The sequence below is a fragment of the Arvicanthis niloticus genome, chromosome 2 (genome assembly GCF_011762505.2).
Source record: "Arvicanthis niloticus isolate mArvNil1 chromosome 2, mArvNil1.pat.X, whole genome shotgun sequence".
Taxonomy (NCBI): domain Eukaryota; kingdom Metazoa; phylum Chordata; class Mammalia; order Rodentia; family Muridae; genus Arvicanthis; species Arvicanthis niloticus.
Genome location: NC_047659.1, coordinates 36415392 through 36434427, shown reverse-complemented (window position 1 = coordinate 36434427; position 19036 = coordinate 36415392). Strand labels below are relative to the sequence as shown.

The 19036-nt window shown below is 40.5% G+C and overlaps 1 protein-coding gene across 12 annotated transcripts in view; it reads left to right on the top strand.

Moving 5' to 3' along the window:
• The window catches only part of Baz2b (bromodomain adjacent to zinc finger domain 2B), a 291302-nt gene that overhangs the window by 23958 nt on the left and 248308 nt on the right, over positions 1–19036 (top strand). For 11 of the 12 annotated variants that reach the window (XM_034494127.2, XM_076928797.1, XM_076928807.1 and 8 more), the window contains exon 2: positions 17771–17869. The gene's annotated coding sequence lies outside the window, so the exon portion shown is untranslated. Of the gene's footprint in view, positions 1–17767; positions 17870–19036 lie in introns of all 12 variants that reach the window. The other variant, XM_076928795.1, reaches the window with a different exon arrangement.

Genomic DNA, 19036 nt, shown 5'->3' with positions numbered 1-19036 from the left:
GGTGTTTTTCAGCATGTATGTGCACCATGTATGTGCTAGTGCCTGCAGAGACCAGAAGAGGGCATCACAGTTTGTGAGCTGCCATGTGGGTGCTGGAAGTTGAGTCCTCTGGAAGAGCAGCCACTGCTCTTAACTGCTGACACCACCTCCCCAGCTCCTTCCACCATACACACACACACACACACACACACACACACACACACACACACACGCACACTTTGGTAAGGGACTAGAGAGATAGTTCACCAGTTAAACACCCTGGCTACTCTTCCAGAGGTCCAGGGTTTAATTATCAGCACCCACAGGGTGCCTCATAATCCATCTCTAACTGTAGTTCTGTGCAATCTGATGTCTGTTCTCATGTGCAGACATACATGCAGACAAAACGCCCATATGCATAAAATAAATAAATCTATAAAAGAAAATTAAATTTAGAAAATAGTTTACATTCTTGATACTTTTTTAATAAATCTATAGTATATTTATTATTGCCCCAGTTCCCACTCTTTGCCTTCATAGTTCCTAATCCCCTTCTCTTCCAGCCTGTTCCCCTTCCACCTTCATGCTTCATTTTCATTTGATGACATGCTGAGTCTAGTTAGGGTTGCTTACATGGACATGGACAGACAGGGCATGATTTACTGGTCAGCTGAAGACAATTTTAAAACCTGTGTTTAAAACAAGGAACATAGCCGGGCAGTGGTAGTGCATGCCTTTAATCCCAGCACTTGGGAGGCGGGAGGCAGAGGCAGGCAGATTTCTGAGTTCTGAGTTCAGAAATCTGTAGGCCAGCCTGGTCTACAGAGTGAGTTCCAGGACAGCCAGGACTACACTGAGAAACCCTGTCTTGAAAAACCAAAAACAAACAAACAAACAAAACCAGGGAACATAAAATTTGCTATTGTAGATGCTGTAGAAAGTTTACCAGAGAACACGACTTGAACATAAATTTAAGCCAATAGAAAATCATTGTTATCTGACTGGCAACTACACTGGGTGTTGGGGACCCCAGTGTAGCATCTCAGGGTAAACTTTTAAGCACAGAAACCATACCCTGCGTTGACATACTTGAGTTAGCAAGAACAGGTGATCAGAAGCAGACCCACATAGGCTGAGAAGCAAGGTTAGTACATTTAGGGATTTAAACGGATTAGGTCTTTGTTTTCCTTTTTTGGCAGGTGGTGCTGTGTTTTATGGCCAGAATGGTACTTCCTTCATGGTGTCACTTGTGCTAAGGTCTTAGGGCCTGTTACATTAGCCTTTTCTAAATCTATAACGTCTACATCATAAAATTTGCCCCTTTACCCTTTGAAACTAGCATGAATTATATTCATACCCATTGTCTAACAATCTGCTGTTTATAAGACTTTCATTATCATAACCGACACCTAGTGATAACTAAATGATACTTTCCTATTATCCCTGGCATCTGGTATACTTTCTGTTTCTATAGATTTGCAATTGAATTGTATATTTATTAGACATAATAATTATTATTATGTTTTTACTTGGATATAAATATCAAATATAATAAAATTATCACTTAGAAATATAGTATTGAGTGGCATATTAAAAAAAAAAAAAAACCTTCTTATCTATGAAACATTTAAAAAAAAAGCCAGCTGAGTGTGGTGGCACACACCTTAAGTCTCAGATCTAGGGAGGCAGACACAGGCCGACCTCTGAGTTTGAGTTCAAGGCCAACCTGATCTATATAGGGAATGCCAAAGCTATGTAGTGAAATCCTGTCTCAAAAAGCAAGCAAGCAAACAAACAAAACGTCATAGTTTAAGTTAGTTTACTATGTGTGTTACTCACCCTTCTAGTTACTTAGGCTTAAGTTATTTTCACAGTAAGAAGAGAACTAACAGTTCTTTAGAACTGGGAAGTGCTTTAGAACAAAGGTCAGACTATGTGTACACATATACACAAATACAGAAAATAAATAGGAAATATGTACAAGTTGGTAGAGCTTATGACACATCTTTCATTTTTAAAGTATTTTCCATTTGTTTAAATGTTGCAAGTCAAATATAAGATTTTTATTTTGGTTGTTTGAGACAGGGGTTCTCTGTGTATTCTTGGCTGTCCTGGAACTTGCTTTGTAGACCAGGAGGGCCTTAAACTCAGAGAACTGCTTGTCTCTGCTCCAGCGTGTACTACTACTTAATAGTTTAAAGGAGATTTAGGATAAGGGAAAAGCATAATCAAAATGTATTATATGATTTTTTTAATTAAAAATAAAAATTAACTGTACCAAATTTATTTTGTATACTAAATAAAATATCACTACCACTTCTGGTTTTTTCATTTATTCAGTAACCAGTTTGAGTGGGTTTTATTGTTTCATTTTTCTTTTTAAAAGTAAACATATTTATGTTTCATTAACCATGTATACTTGTACTTGCTCTTTCAAAGAAGACAGAGACTAGTCACAAATGCTTTTTTAAAAGATTTAATTTTATTTATATTTACATATCTATGCAAATATTTGCCATGAGTATGCTGGTACCTTTCAAAGCCAGCAGAGACCATGGACTCCTGTGGATCTGGAGTTAGACTTTGTGATATTGGTAGCAGAAACCAAGCTCAAGTCCTTGGAAGAGCAATAAAGCATGCCTAAGCCCTGAGCTGTTCTCCAGTTCCTTACACTTCTTATGCTTTTGCTTAGCTTGGATTTTACCTACCATGTCTGGGAAATGACTCCCCAGTTCATGGAAATCTTCACCATTAGTTTTACAGCTACATGATTTATTGTGCTCAAGTGTGTAGATATTCTATTTTAACTTCCCAATATATGAGGCATTAAGCTTTTCTAGTTCTGGAATTACAAGGAATGTAATTCATGACCTTGCCCATGTGTATTTTATAGGTATAAAAGTATTTCTTCACAGTGTATTTAGAAAGGGGATTGTTAGATAGAAATAACCACATATATCCTTCACTTGACATTCCTAAGCTCTTCTCTGTGAGATTTTATACTCCTAGATGCAGGAGGTAAATTCTTCTTTTCCTGAAGCCCCACAGAGTTTGTTGTTGACCTTTGAGTTTTTATTGGTCTATGAGGTGAAAAATAGCACCTTTATAAAGAGACTGCATCATGCTACTTTACATTTCTTTTAATGCAGTGAAGCTTAATATGTCCTCATGTGTCTAACAAAGAGATTTTTTATATTATTTTCTGAATCATTTGTAAATGCATTTTGAAGTTATTTTAGACCTTGATTTAAAAGATGGATACATTACAATTATTTAACTTTTTACCTGTGGTTTGTGCTACAGTTATTTTCTCTGTGATTTGTCTATGGGCTTATGGCATTCTTTATTGTGGGTCACTTTGGTTTGCTTTGAGACAGGGGCTTTTGTAATGCTAGGCTGGATTTGAACTAGTGACCCTTCTGAGTACTGATTACAAGTGTGTGCCACAATGCCTAATTTATGTCGTGCTTGCTGTGAAAAAAATTTCATTTTAATAGATCTTGTTTATCGTTCTTTTATTGCATCTGGATTTTGAGTTTTACTTATGGTGTTGTCCTTTTTACCTAAAATTAAAAAAAAAAAAATGTTGACAAAGCTGGGCTTTGGTTCAGTCTCAGAACACTCTTGTGGTCCTTCTGTAGCGCTGAAGGAAGGAAAGAGAAGGGAAGGAAAAAGGTGAGGGGGAGGACATGGAAATTAAGAAGAAGGAAAGGGGTGGGAGAGATGGCTCAGCAGTTAAGAGCACTGGCTGCTCTTCAGAGGACCAAGGTTCAACTCCCAGCACCCTCGTGGCAGCTCACACCTGCCTGAAACTCTAGCTCCAGGGCTTCTGACATCCTCACAGGGAATGGGCAGGATATCAGCATGAGCTTGCTTTCCTTTTCTACCTACCTTACTTCATATTTTCCATTTATTCCCTCGTCCACTTGGGGGTTTTGCTTTTTGGCTATGAAATTTTCCCAGTATTCTTTATTAGAAGTCTATTTTTCTCCTATTCTTCATGGATAGTACTTTTAAGGCATACTAAATTTCCAATTCTATGCTTATATACATTTCTGGACACAATCTCTCTTATAGTCTTCTATCTGTTCATATGTCAATGCCAAAATATTTTAACTATAATAGCTTTCTAATATGTTTTCATGCCCGAAATATCAAGTCTTCTTCATTTAAAATAGATGGTTGTTTTTACTCTATGTGTGTGGTTGGTTTACTTGCATGTGTGGGTGTGCACTGAGTGTGCACCTATTAACAGGAGAGGCTGAAGCCGCGCTGGCTCACCTGGAGTGGGAACCAGAGGCAGCTGTAAGGGAGCTGGGAACTGCACCCATGTCCTCTGCAGGAACCTGTTCCCTACCACTGAACCATCTCCCCAGGCCCAACTTTTCTTTCTACTGCTTCTTTTTCAGGGTATTCAGCTACCTATGCATACTTACTTAATCATTCTAACTTTAATATCAACTTGTTCAGTCTCTGACCAGACTGGTTATGAATTAATTTTACTGGAATTTATGTTTTACAAATGCTGAATCATTCTATTGATGAATGTAGTATAGTTTTACATTCTTTCAAAAATTATATTTTATTTTCAGGTATATTTTATTTTATCTAGGTAATTTGTCTTTTGTTGTGTTTTGAGGCCTAGAATTCAGAGATTCATACATACTAGCCAGACTCTAGCACTGAGTTTGTTGAGCCTTTCCTTACCTTTCTCATTACTGTTGATATTGATTTTCTCCTCTCCCTCTCCCTCTCCCTCTCCCTCTCCCTCTCCCTCTCCCTCTCCCTCTCCCTCTCCCTCTCCCTCTCCCTCTCCCTCTCTCTCACACACACACAGATACACACACACACACACACACAAACGAAACAAAAAACAGAGCATTATGCATAACATAATACGCTAGCAAGTGCTCGTCAGCTTAACTGTATTTGCAGCCCTTGGTTTTCTGAGGCTGTGTCTCAACAACCTAGCCTGGAGCTCACTGTGTAGGCAGGCTTGGAGCTTGTTTTGTTTTGTTTTGTTTTCTTCTGCTTCTACCACACCCAGCTTCTGTTATTATCTTAGAATTGTTTGCTTGTTGACTTATACAAAAATGCAAAGATTTTTTCATCCCAAATATATACAGTACACAAAGTAAATGTAACTGATGACAATTGGAAGACATTTGTAATGTATATCCTGTAAATTAAGGCTCTCTTTCCCCTGCTTGATGTGTTCAGAATCGCTGAAAAGATTTAAACTTGGAACGATGTGAGTGAAGACCTAGACATAAGAACAAACTTCAGATAAAAAAAGAAGTCTTCAGGGGCTGGAGAGGTGGCTCAGGCTCAGCGGTTAGGAGCACAGACTGCTCTTACAGAGAACCTAATTTCAGTTCCTACTGTGTGGTTCCAATGGCTCACAACTGATGGTTGTAACTCAAGCTCTAGGGGATCTGCTTCCTTTTTCTGGACCTCATGGACAGGCACTTACAGGCATAAACACACACACACACACACACACACACACACACACACACACACACACACGGGGAGGGGGAGAGGAAAGGAGGGAAGGAGGGAGGGGAGAATGTGTGTGTGTGTGTGTGTGTGTGTGTGTGTGTGTGTGTGTGTGTTAGGGTGAGTTTCTTTCTATGCAGTTTCTTTAGATGTAATTTGTGACATTTGTAGAGGAGGACCATCCGCACTGACTAGTGCACACTTCAGAGAGGCTAGCATGGGCCCATCTGCTCAAACTTCCCTTTTCTGCAATCTCTGCCTTGCAAATAGTGCTCAGGGTCAAAGTTTTTAGTCATAAGGCTCAAGGGTTTCGATGCTGCTCTGTTAGCATGCAATGATCTGTGGCTAGCAGCTTGAGATTCTTGTATAAATTACTAAATATGGACTAGCCATATTTCCTAGCCGCTTACTAATACTGTTCCCTTCACAGGTAATAGAATAGTTGAAAATCATAAACAGAAAAGTGAACCGAGGAAAAGTGAGATACAGACTCAGGCTCTAGCTGTGACTCTCTGGGGAAGCAGAAGCCAGGGAATAAATGAGGTAGCCCTGGGGGAGGGGGCAGGGGGGAACCAGACTGGCAGCCCTACCCACAGAGCAAACCTACAGTTTTCCACAAGCATTAAAACCATTGGAGGAATTTAAATTTGAATTTGGTGTAATCATGACCTCTCCTGAAGGATAGGCCATCACTGGAGAAGATATCCATAATGTTGCTCCACATATCTTAAAGGGCTGTAGCTAGATGCTGTGTTAAAGTGGTCCATTCTTAGAGAATAAAGTGCTCTTGGAGACCTGAAATCAATAGCGTCTATGTTGGTGGGCGGGAGATGACTACAGAAGTAGCCCCAGAAGAAAGGTCAGTTGTTTTACCGTGCTTGGGCTCAGCTGGGTTCTTTTTATTGTTTGCTTGCTTGCTGGAGACAGGTTTCATTATGTAGCCTTGGCTAGCCTGGAACTCACAGATTTCTCTGCTCTGTCTCTGATTAAAAGCTTGTGTTATCATGCTTGTTCCCAGGTTGTTGGCCTTTTGTCCAAAGAACTAAAAATAAAGGCTCACAGAAATTTGCAGGAGTAGTAAGATAATTTCAAGATGAAGTGGTAGCACAGATAAGAAAAGGATATATGTCAAGTGTGACCATGGGCCATGTGACCGAGGGTACTCAAAGGCCCTGATGATTGTTTGGGGCTTCCTTTTATGGGGTTTAAGTGATTTCTAAGGTTCTCTATTTTGGTTGATAGATTGGATCATGTAATCACTTTTCTACTGTGTGTGTCCCCATAAGGCATTAGATTTTAATCTTAAACACACTCTTGTGTAGGCATAAGATGGTAAATAGGCTTTCTCCCTAAAAGTTCACTTAAGGACACAATTTTGCATTAATATACAAGCACCCAAAACCAGTTCAGACTGGATTGCCTCTTCATTCATAGTACATTTGAAAAGGAACAGTCTATGCTTGGTTGTTGTTAGGGGAAGAGCAACAGATCATTGTCCAGAAAATAGGCAGCTTGATGTAGGTGGGGGGGGGGGGTTCACTTGTTTGCTGGGAACATTGTTTGGAGTTGGAGACGTTGTTTGGAGAAAGGTTTGTGTTGTAGAAAATTTGATCACACTGTGAATCCCGAGATTGTGTTGTTTACTGGAAAACCCTGCTTCTAGTTGTGGTACAGCTCAGCCCCTAGTAACACATCTTTAATCCCAAACAATGAAGTCAAGTTATTTTGTAGAATGAAGCACCCATGTTTAAAAGTGATGTCTACTTGAGTGGCAGACAAAGTGATGAACCAGAGAAAGATTTGACAGGATAGGATATGCCCAACTCTCATGAAAAAAGAGAGAGAAGGGAAGGAGGCAGGTATACAGAGAGAATAAGCTAGACACGGGCGAAGACAGAACAGCCGGGGAATGAGAAGGAGCCAAAAGATCAGAACAGATTGCCAAAGTTAGTATGAGGTCAAGCAGAGCAATTCAGGAGAGGCCAAGAGAAGCCAGATTGAATCAATCAGCATGGAGAGGAGTTTTGAGCCAGAACAACTGAGTTGACTAGGTAGACAGAGATCAGAAAAAAATAGAAAGGGTTGAGTTTATTGAGCAGCAAGTCTCAGATGCTGAAAACATTCTAGGCCTAGATTAGATTGCATGGAGCCTAGAAGCTTCCAGGACTAAGCCTAAGTTAACAGATGGAGGCAGTAAGCCTTGGAGAGGACAAAATTACTTCAGGTAAATAAGAGATACATGTAACCAACCGTTTTGCAGTGCATATAGGTAAAGAAGCTGGTCGGCCAAGACCATAATTAGAAAAGAGAGATGTACATATCTCAGTCCAAGTGGAGTCCCTGGTTACCAAGCTGTGTGTGCTTGCCTACTTCAGTCGGATGCATACACATTGAGAATGTAAGGCAGCAGGGCTCAGGCCACTCTGCTGGCAACCTCCACAGCCTAAGGAGTTCCATTAATCTTTTAGTGACCTCAACTCGGGCCAAATTGGGATTTGTAGTTTTGATGTAGGAAAAAAATTTCAGGACTAGCCAGTATGAAGCAGAGATTTTTATTAAAGTTTTTGTTTGTTTGTTTGGTTGGTTGGTTGGTCGGTTGGTTGGTTGGTTGGTTGGTCGGTTGGTTGGTTGGTTTGGTTTTGGCTTTTCTGAGACAGAATTTCTTCTCTATGTAGCCCTGTCTTGGAACTTGCTCTGTAGACCAGGTTGGCCTCAAACTCAGAGATCTACCAGCCTCTGCCTCCTGAGTGCTGGGATTAAAGGCATTTTGCATGTGCCTCTACTGCCCCGCTTCGTTAAAGATATTTTAATATAGACTTTAAACATGTCAGCAGAAAAAACTAAGAATACACGCTAGAGAGCATGGCTATGGGCTTCAGAGAGTCGCCAAATTTGCGTGTGGGCACAAGGGGGCGCTGTACTTGTCTCAGTGTTAGTCATATATGCCCTTCTGGTGGTTCGCAAGGTACATCTTTAGGGTCACAAAGAGGCCTTGTTTTGTTTTGTTGTTTTACTTTTTTCTCTCTTTAGATAAGTAATATTATAAGGCGATTGAGACATAACTTGAATGGAATTGCAATCTCATAAATTCTGGAGCCACGAGGGCTACACAATGGGCTTAGAACATGTCCTTTCCCTACAAATGGCTTTCAGGTGAGATTACTAGAAAACTGCAGATTTATAGCTAAGAAGGGAGGAAGACTCTAAGTGGTTGTTAATTGTGCTACAGTGCTTGTATATCTGAGGGAAAGAGGCTTCATCATGATTTCTGAGTTAGGGGCTCTGCTCTGAATGTCTCCCTGTCTTGCCTCAGAGCGGTAGTCATTTCCGCCTCGTTCCCTACACCAGGTGATTTACTGCTGGGTGGGACCGGAAAGTTGTAAGTAACATTGGCAGACAGAAGTCTGATTTCCCGAGTTCTCCTTCATCCTGCAGAACTCTGCTGTTTGTTTCTCTGACACACTTTAGACGACATCTATTGGCTGGGACCTTCGCCAACTCTGGCTGCATAAAGTCAGTGGTGTCTAGGGGAAGTGAGAACCTGCTGGACCCACAGGCCACAAAGCTAAGTGTGACCAGCATCACGTCCTGGTGTGCAATAAAGGAAAGCATCTGTAGTGAGCGCAGTGTGACAGACAATGATTCTTGACCAGCCTTGTTACCACAGCTGTTAGGGTCAGAGCCTGACCCCACCATGGCTCAGCCACCCATCCTCCAGAGGCCGATTAAAACACTCATACACAACATAGTTAAAAGCAGAAAAAGGGAATTTATTGTATGTAGCCACAATTGTATGGGAAGAGGAAGAAAGGTGTACTAATCCATCCTTCAAATCCATCTTCAGTTTCCTGACTTGCATTTTTGGTGTGTGTGTGTACACTTGTCCATGTGCACTTGGAGTCCAGAAGGTACTGGGAATGGAGTGTCTTTCTCCATCACCTCCATTTTATTTTTTGAGATGGGGACTTTCACTGAAGCTGCAGGTCCCTACGTTGGCTAGCCAGGCTTCGGAAATCTGTCTGTCTCCACTTACCACCCGGAGTCTAAGATCTCACCATACACCTAGGCTTTTTGTTTTGTTTTATGTGGGTTCTGAGGAACTGAGGTTCTCATGGTTGGGTGGCAACCACTTCACCAACCCGGTTAGCCAGCTTGCCAGCTCAGGCTTAAATTAAAATGAAAGACAAGGGTGTGCATGACTAAGCACACTGGCCAAGGTGTGGTCATGTTCATCACTGCTTGGCTCCAGTGAAATGAAGTGGCTTGATTAGTTGTCAGAACTGTGCGAAATGAATAAATACCTTGCTGAGAAACAAGCTCCTCCTGTGGTTTTCTTCTCACAGGATCAAAGTCCTTGGAAAATTCCAAATTTCTTGGGACTACTGTTTTCAATAGTATGATGGGAAGGCACCCGTGTCTTTAAAATGTTTTCATTCCTGCTGAGATGGCTTGAGCCTAGGCAAAGAAACAGCCTGAACAGACAGAACAGCAAAGGACTCTATCTGGCTTCAACACTCACTCCCCTAAACCCAGTCCTGGTAGACTGAAAGCAGTAGGTGATCCAGGAAGAAGCCATTCCAATTCTAACTTTTTAACAATTGACTTTCTATATTTAAAGTATCTCTAAACTTTGTTTGTTTGTTTTGTTTTGTTTTTGGTCTTTTTGAGACAAGGTTTTTCTATGTAGACCACGCTGGTCTCAAACTCAGAGATCCACGTGCTTTTGCCTCCCAAGTGTTGGGATTAAAGGCATGCACCACCACCACCATCACCATCATCACCACCACAACTGTTGAGTATATTCTTAAGAATTCTGTCTGTTAAGAGACAAAACCTAAGAAACCAAGGGAGTGAGTGACAGTCCTAATAGACACACTGAAGACATTGAAAGTATGTGTAACTGAATCATAGCAGGAAAATCTCAGATTTTAGGAAAAGAGTTCCAAGTAAAAACTGACAACCTATTTATAAAGACAGGTAAGCATGTAATGATTATTTTAAGCACAAACAATAAAAAAACTGACAACCAATACTGCCATGTCTCACACTTATCTTTCAGAATCAATCAAGAGATGGCATTCCAGTATAAGTACAAACTAAATTAATTCACAAGGAGTGCAGGAGCATTGCAAATGTACACTTGAGGAAATGTTACACACAAGAGTAAGGCAGGGTAAAGCGTTTGTCTAAGAAGCCCTAAGCTCTGGAATCCACAGCGCTGTACAAATCTAGGAAAGGTAGTACATGTCTGTCATCTCAGCACTTAAGAGGTGGAGGCAGGAGGATCAGAAATTCAATGTCGTTTTCATCTGCAAATCAAGTTCCAGGCCAACCAAGAATATATAAAGCCCTGTAAGAAAAAAAAAAAAAAAAAAAAAAAAGGAAAAGGAAAGATGGAAGGAAGGAAGAAAGGAAGGAAGGAAGGAAGGAAGGAAGGAAGGAAGGGATAATAAAAGAAAAATAGCAAAGGCTGGCCATTCATAGAAGAGGAAGAAAATCACACATCCACCCAGGAAAGAATGAATTTTATCTATTTAAATAGCATATCTATTTCAGTATACCAGTGAGCCCCTAGGATGTGTATAAAAGAAAAATTGAGTAGCATTCAACCCAGTTAGGAAAACCATCAACAAAATCACAGGAATCAGCAAATACTTCTCAATGTTAACATAACATAAAATGGTTTTAACTCTCAAAAGATGCTGACTAGCTGATTGGATTAAAAAATAATTTCGAGGGACTGGAGAGATGGTTCAGTGGCTAAGACCACTTATATGCTCTTGCTGAGAAGCTGCGTTTGGTGAACGACCCACATGGTAGTTCACAACTGCCTGCACCTCCAGTTGGAGGGGATCCTTTTCTGACCTCTCAAGGCTCCTGCACATACGTGATGCACAGACACATACTCAGGCATGCATGTGCATACTCACACACATTAAATAGTAAATATAGTTTCCTACTATTGATTATATGCAAGAAACATGCCTCAATGGCAAAACACACATAGACTGAAAATAAAAGGGTGGAAATAATATTAGAAGTTGAAAACAGATACTGTGGTGGTTTGAATGAGAATGGACTCCATAGGTTTATGTTTGAATGCTTGCACCCAGTTGGTAGAACTGTAGGAAAGATTAGGAAGTGTGGTTTTGTTGGAGGAAGTGTGTCATTGTTAGTGGGTTTTGAGGATTCAAATGCTCAAGCCAGGCCCAGTCGCACTCTCTGCCTCTCTCTGCCTCTCTCTGCCTCTCTCTCTGTCTCTGTCTGTCTGTCTGTCTGTCTGTCTGTCTGTCTGTCTCTCCCTACAACCTGCAGATCAGGATGTAAAGCTCTCAGCTTAGTGCTTCAGCCTATCTCTGTCTGTTTCCCATTATGATGGTCATGGACTAACCCTTTAAAACTGTAAGTAAGCCCCCAATTAAATGCTTTCTTCTATAGGACATACTTTGGTCATGGTGTCTCTTCACACAGTAGAACAGTGACTAAGTCAAATATTGACCACAGATTTCTCAGCACATGGGAAGCCAAGGCAGGAGACATTCTCTGAACTGGAGACCAGCCTTGGGTACAGAGTGGTTTCTAAGACAACCTGGACTACCAGGTGAGACTCTGTATAAAGAAAACTCACAAACATCAGTATAGTGACTCGTGACTATATCCCAGCACTCAGGAGAAATCTGAGACAAGAGGAATTCCATGAGGATTGCCATGATTTTGGTAAACCAGAAAAAAAAAAAAAAAATACAACAAATGAGACCAGTTTTCCTGATGAACACAGATAAAAGAATTCTCAATAAGATACTTGCAAATGAAACAAGGAATTTAACTTTGAAAATCTTGCAACATGATCAAATTCGTTTCACTCCAGATAGTCAGAGAATATTTAACATGTACATAATAGTAAATTTAATTCAGCACATAAATAACAACCAGAGACAAAACTCAACAGGATCATCTCAATAGCTGAAGAGATGGCCAAAACAGAATGTAGCATCCTTTATCATAAAAGCTCTGAAGAAACTAGGCAGAAAGGGAACATACCTCAAGATAATAAAGACTAAATAGCACAAACCGTTAGCCAACATGCTAAACGGGGATTTCCTCTAAAATTGGGAGCAAAGTAAAAGTGCGTTCTCTAGGGCTGGGAAGTTGGCTCCCCTGGGAAAGCTGCTTGCCACACGAGCCTGACAACCTGAATTTGATCCACAGAACCCACATAAAACGTTGGATGCAGCAGCATGCATCTGTAACCCCAGCATGAGATGGGAGCCAGACATGGGCGATTTGGCTGAAACTGTGAAAGCCAGCTAGCTCTCTTGCAGTGTGCATGCAGTGAGAGACTGTCTCAGCAAGGTACGAGGAGGGAACCTACTCTTCAAAGCTGCCTCAGAGCCAGGATGGGTAGCACATACTTTCTTGCTAGGCAGGTGGATTTTTGTGTATTCAAAGCTAGCGTGGTCTACACAGGTTACATAGAGAGACCCTTTCAAAAACAAACAAACAAACAAACAAACAAACAAACAAACATTTGGGAGTCTTGATACTGTTGAATTGTTAGGCAAAGTAAAGCAATCAGGGAAGAGAAGGAATTAAAAACAACACCTGTGAGAAGTCAAAATCTTCGTGCTTGAAAATGATAGGCTCCAGTGGTGGCGCATGCCTTTAATCCCAGCCCTTGGGAGGCAGAGGCAGGCGGATTTCTGAGTTCGAGGCCAGCCTGGTCTACAGAGTGAGTTCTATAACAGCCAGGGCTTAACAGTGAAACCCTGTCTCGAACCCTGCCCCCTCCCCCAAAAAAGGAAGAAAATGATAGGCTCCTGTACTTCAGAAGTCTGCAATCTCTACCAGAGGCTTACAGGTGTAGCTTCCTTGCTGGAATTCTTGCCTAGGCCTCGGGATTGATCCCTAACATGCACTAGCTGGAACAGAGGTCCGAGGCTCTATTCCAGTGCATGGGCTGTAGTAACAAAGATTAGTAGTTCAAGGTTATCTTTGTACACATAGTGTGAGGCCAGCCTGAGCTACATGATATTGAGTCTCAAAAAAAGCAAAACATTTCACTAGGGAGTTATTAGATCTAATAAATGTTTAGCAAAGTACAAAATATATCAGTGTACAAAAAAAAAAAAAAATCATTAGTTTACTATGTACCAAATATGTGAGAAAAGGGAGAATTGACAGAAAACACTACTCACAGTAGCCTCACTCTGTAGACCAGGCTGGCCTCAAACTCAGAAATCTGCCTTCCTCTGCCTCCCAAGTGCTGGGATTAAAGGCGTGTGCCACCACCGCCCAGCTTTATAGAGTATTTTAAAGTGAATAAAAACAAATACGTAAGTATATATGTATATGCAAAAACTGGTGAAGCTGAGGATGCAATTCAGTTTAGAGCACATGTTATCATAGTCAAGGCCCTGGGTTCAAAATAAACAAAATAAACAAATAAACTTCTGGAATATATTGCTTAGAGTCAAATTAAGAGATTTATATACATATATTTCAAAAGAAGAAAGCCCCCAGCCTTCCCCCCCCCCAAAAAAACCAGTGATCTAGAAACCTACTCTAAGATATGAGAAAATCTGCAAGATACATTCATGGAAAATAGAAGATAGAAATCATAAAGGTAAAAGAATTACTGCACAGTGTGAGGGGTGTGGTGTGAGGGGGCACATGTCAAATCCCAGCACTCGGGACACAGGCAGCAGATCTTTGTGTTCCAGCTGGAGCTACAGAGTTTCAAGCCAGCCAATACTACATAATGAGTCAGTTTCTCTCTCTCTGTCTCTGTCTCTTTGTCTCTCTCCCTCTGTCTCTCTCTCTCAAACAAAATATTTAGTGAGGAAATATTTTAACCAGAATATACTAAAAACATGAAGTAACATGGTCATTTATGAGGGAAAGAAAGGCTCAAATAACCACTGTACAAAGTGAAGGAGACACCATTACAAACCTCAAATGCATGAAAATAACACAGCATTATTGCAACATATTGGGAGTTTAGCAGTAATGGATAAATTCAGCCTACAGATAGACGGTTATTTTATCTCTCTGTTGCTAATAATGATTGAACAGACTTGTCACGTTCTGATTATGTCACTACTACTTAGGAAGAAGGGTCAGGGTCTTTAAAACTGTTTTTAGAAAATACAATACAAGTAAAGCCTGCCAACTTGGGATGGGACTGTGATGCTGACACCAAAAACTGGCAATTACAGTTCAGAACTGAAAAGAAGACCAGTGTAGTGACAGAGGCCTGTCATCTCAGCAGTGTGGGAGGTGCAGGCAAAAACTGTACAGTAGAATTTGACATCTCAAAATAATTTTCAATAACATTCATGTTGGGAGCATTTGAAGGACTTTATACCCACAGGACTTGTGGACAAAAAATAAATAAATAAAATTAACCTTCCTCTAAAAGGCTTTTAAAATTTATCAAATAAATCACTAAATAGAAGCTGTTTTGGTTTGTCATCTCAGAATAAGAACACCTAGCAATTAAGACAGTGATACAAGAAAGAAAAGTTGACTAATGTTTGTGTGTTAATGTGAGGGGTCCCTGCAGGTGCCACGGCATGCAGGGAAAATGAACCTTGAGGAAGTGAAAATGAAAACTCGGTTCAGCCCAGTTTGGTCAGCAGGCTGGATCAAACTTCTGGAGTCTGATGCCAGGAGATTGGGTCCTTGCACATTTAAATACAATATAATTTGGAAAAACATTTGCAGGTGTAGCACAATTCCCAGTGCATAAGGAAGCATAATTTATGTTGAAACTCAACTCAGGGTATGTGCCATTCCTGCCAGGAAGATGGGTTCTGGAGATAGGGTATCTGTACTAGCTTAAGGGCCTAAGGATGGATCTGGCATGGTGTCTGTCATACAGATAATGTAAAGGTCTGTTGGGATATTAGCCACCTTCAGTCCTGGTGGTAGGAGCTTGGGAAAGCCTCTGGCTATACAGATAACATAAGGGTCATTTAGACTACTTGCCATCACCCCAGTCATGGTTGTGGAAGCTTGACATGGCCTGACCCAGCAGAAAACACAGATCACCACTCGGCTAATCACTTCCAATTCCCAGCCTTCTGGATGGAAAAACAGGAATTTCCTCCTTTGAGGAGACATACCTGTGTGATTAACATTTCTGGTTTCCCTGGTGATCTGTGGGTGCCAGGACCTTCAAATGCCCCCAACATTAATGACATGGAAAATTATTTTGAAATGTCAAGTTATAAAGTGATTATTATACTAAAAAACAAAACAACAACAAAAACAAAAAGCATGTTTGCCGGGTAGTGGTGGTGGCACCACACACCTTTAATTTCAGCACTTGGAAGGCAGAAGCAGGTGGATCTCTGAGTTCGAGGCCAGCCTGGTCTACAGAGTGGGTTCCAGGACAGCCAGGACTACAGAGAAACCCTGTTTGGATAAACAAGCAAACAAACCAACGTTTTGTGGGACTAGGGATTTAGGGCAGTTCATGGAATGCTTGCCCTGCATGTGGGAATCCTGAGCATGGTTCCTCGCAGTACACTCACACAGGAAGTGAAAGAATAGTATGCGTGATTTACTTCAGAAAATCTCATGAGGCAAGTAACAGATAAAGAGAACAAGAACAAGTATGTTTCCTACTATCTGATATTATTTTAAAAGGATAAGTAGGGGTTGATACTACCATTTCTATTATTCATAGTCCTTCAGAATGTATCTAATAATTCTTAAAAATTTAAAGATAAACCAAATACTTTCTTGTTAAACCAGAGCAATTTTGGTTGCTGTATCTGAGATACAGGAGTAAGATGTATCCGTAGGGGCTGGAAGGATGCCTCAGTGTTAAGAGTACTAGCAGAGGACCTGAGTTCCTTTTCAGCACCATTATAGCAGCTCAAAAACACCTGTAACTTCAGCTCCAGGGGCATCTGATGACTGCATTCACACACAGGTCCACATATACACACAATTAAATAAATCTTACACATAACTAAATACACATTACTTAAAGTAAATCTTACAAAAACAACACAAAACTAGGAGTAATTACTTCAATAAAAAGCATCTGGAGCCGGGCGGTGGTGGTGCACGCCTTTAATCCCAGCCCTTGGGAGGCAGAGGCAGGCGGATTTCTGAGTTCGAGGCCAGCCTGGTCTACAGAGTGAGTTCCAGGACAGCCAGGGCTATACAGCTATACAGAGAAACCCTGTCTCGAAAAAACAAAAAACAAAACAAAACAAACAAACAAACAAAAAAGCATTTGGAGGCTTTTTTAAATGGAATCTGCTCAGTGGTTAAGAGCACAGGCTATACTAGAGAACCTGGGCTCACTTCCCAGCACCCACATGATGGCTCACAAAGATCTGTAACTCCAGTTACAGATCCATTATAATCTTCCAGTTTCCAAGGACACTACACTACACTCATGTGGTACACATGCATGCATGCAGGTAAAACACCCTTACACTCAAAATAAAAGACCTTAAAAAAAAATCTTTAAAAGAAACTGGGAGTAAGTGTTTTGGTAGAGACTGCTTTGTTGACCTGAGACATGCTCAGTGAGATCATTCACCAAGTCTAATGGTGCCTCAATCCCCTGAACATGGACAGTCCTCTGACCCCCACAAGATCCCAAGTAAGTGTGATAAAAATAATGGTTTGTGTAGAAATCACAGCGGAACAGTTGTGGAATGTAAGTTTCCAATAGACACACTAGCTACTGTGTTCCTCTTAACAAAATGTATAGCCCACACCAGATGAGAGTCCTAGGGAGGCTAGCAAGCACACCGTGAGCAGTGTCAAGTACTGTTACGTTGCTAAGGAACTTCAGTGACCCAAGTAAATTATGAAAATTAACTTGCCAATCAGCTCTTACCATTAACACAGATAGCTTGTAAGTGAAGAAAGTAGATACCAATGGGGCCAGATGTAGAGGATCTACCTGGTAGACAAGACAAAGGACAGAAAGGTGAGGCGAGTTAGGTACAGTTTAGAACTGGGAGGGCTATTCCTGGGAAACGAAGACTAGAAACATTATCGTCTGACACTTAATGCAAAGAAATCTGGAAGCCAAACAAAGAAATACTTTTCTTACAGAAGACTAATACTTCAAGTGCCAAAAGTTCATTTTTCTCAGAAAAAAAAAAATGTAGATGCCAGAAGACAATAGAATATCATCTTAAAAGCTGCCACAGTAGATAAGTTAGACCTGGATTCCATGTCCAGTGGAAGTATCCTTCAGGAATAATGACAGAATTAAGTCAGCTTTATAAATGGGAAACTAAGAGACGTTTGTCTTCAGCAGATCTGTGCTACCAGAAGTGACGATGGAAGTCCCTCCTGTGAAGAGGAAAGGACACTAACAGCGCGTGGGTCTTCAGGAGAACGGAGGTCAGCAGACATGGTAAATATCTGCTTACAATAAAACATTGTTTTCATGCTTCTATTAAAAGATGTATGGCTAGCTAAAGCCTAATAGCTCCCTAGAGTTTACAGTGTACTTATTGCCTGCATATATAATAATGTTAATACATAAAACTGTTAGAAAAGTCTGGGTGCAGTGCTGTATGCCTCTAATTCCAGCACTGAGGAGACAGAGGCAGGAGAATCTCTGTGAGTTCGAGGCCACCCTGGTCTACATTATTGAGGTCCATGACAGCCAAGACTGCACAGAGCGACCCTGAATCAAAAAGCAAAACAAACAAACAAACAAAAAACAAAAATAAAACCCATAAAAACAAAACTGAATGAACAAAATCAAACAACAAAACCTTCTATAAAATGACAAGAAAATATACGACATGGGAGGAAGTAGGAAAGATCTATATGCTTTCGTGATATCTGTTGACATTTTACATAAAAAAAATAAAAAAAATAAACAATGTTCTAGTTGAACTCTGAAAGACTGAGTTAGGCTGGCTGGAGAGAGAGCTTGCTGGTTAAGAGCACTTGATGTTCTTCCAGAGGACCCAGGTTCAGTTCTCAGTACCTATAGAGTGGCACCACCCATCCGTAACTCCAGGTCCAGGGGATCTGATACCCTCAATGGACACCAGTTATATATGTGGCACACACACATCATACACAGAAAATAAATACATCAATTTTTTAAAATAACTGAGTTCGCTGGGTGGTGGTGGCGCACGCCTTTAATTCCAGCACTTGGGAGGCAGAGGCAGGCAGATTTCTGAGTTCGAGGGCAGCCTGGTCTACAGAGTGAGTTCCAGGACAGCCAGGACTACACAGAGAAACCCTGTCTCGAAAAGAAAAAAAAAGAAAAAAAAAACCCCAAAAAATAAAAAATAAAAATAAAATAACTGAGTTATATATTATAATTGTAGAGAAACTACTAAATAATACAAAGAAGTATAGTTAATGAAGCAATAAAATTTTTTAAATGAAATGCTAAAAATAGTTGAATTTTCTTTTAAAATTATATAAGAGGAGGAATAAGAACAACTACAACAGAGTTAAAAATTAGACCCAAATGATAAAATTGAATAAATCTAATTAGATCAATAATTACCTTAAATAAGTACTTTAATTTTAAAGAAATTGTCAATACAGATGT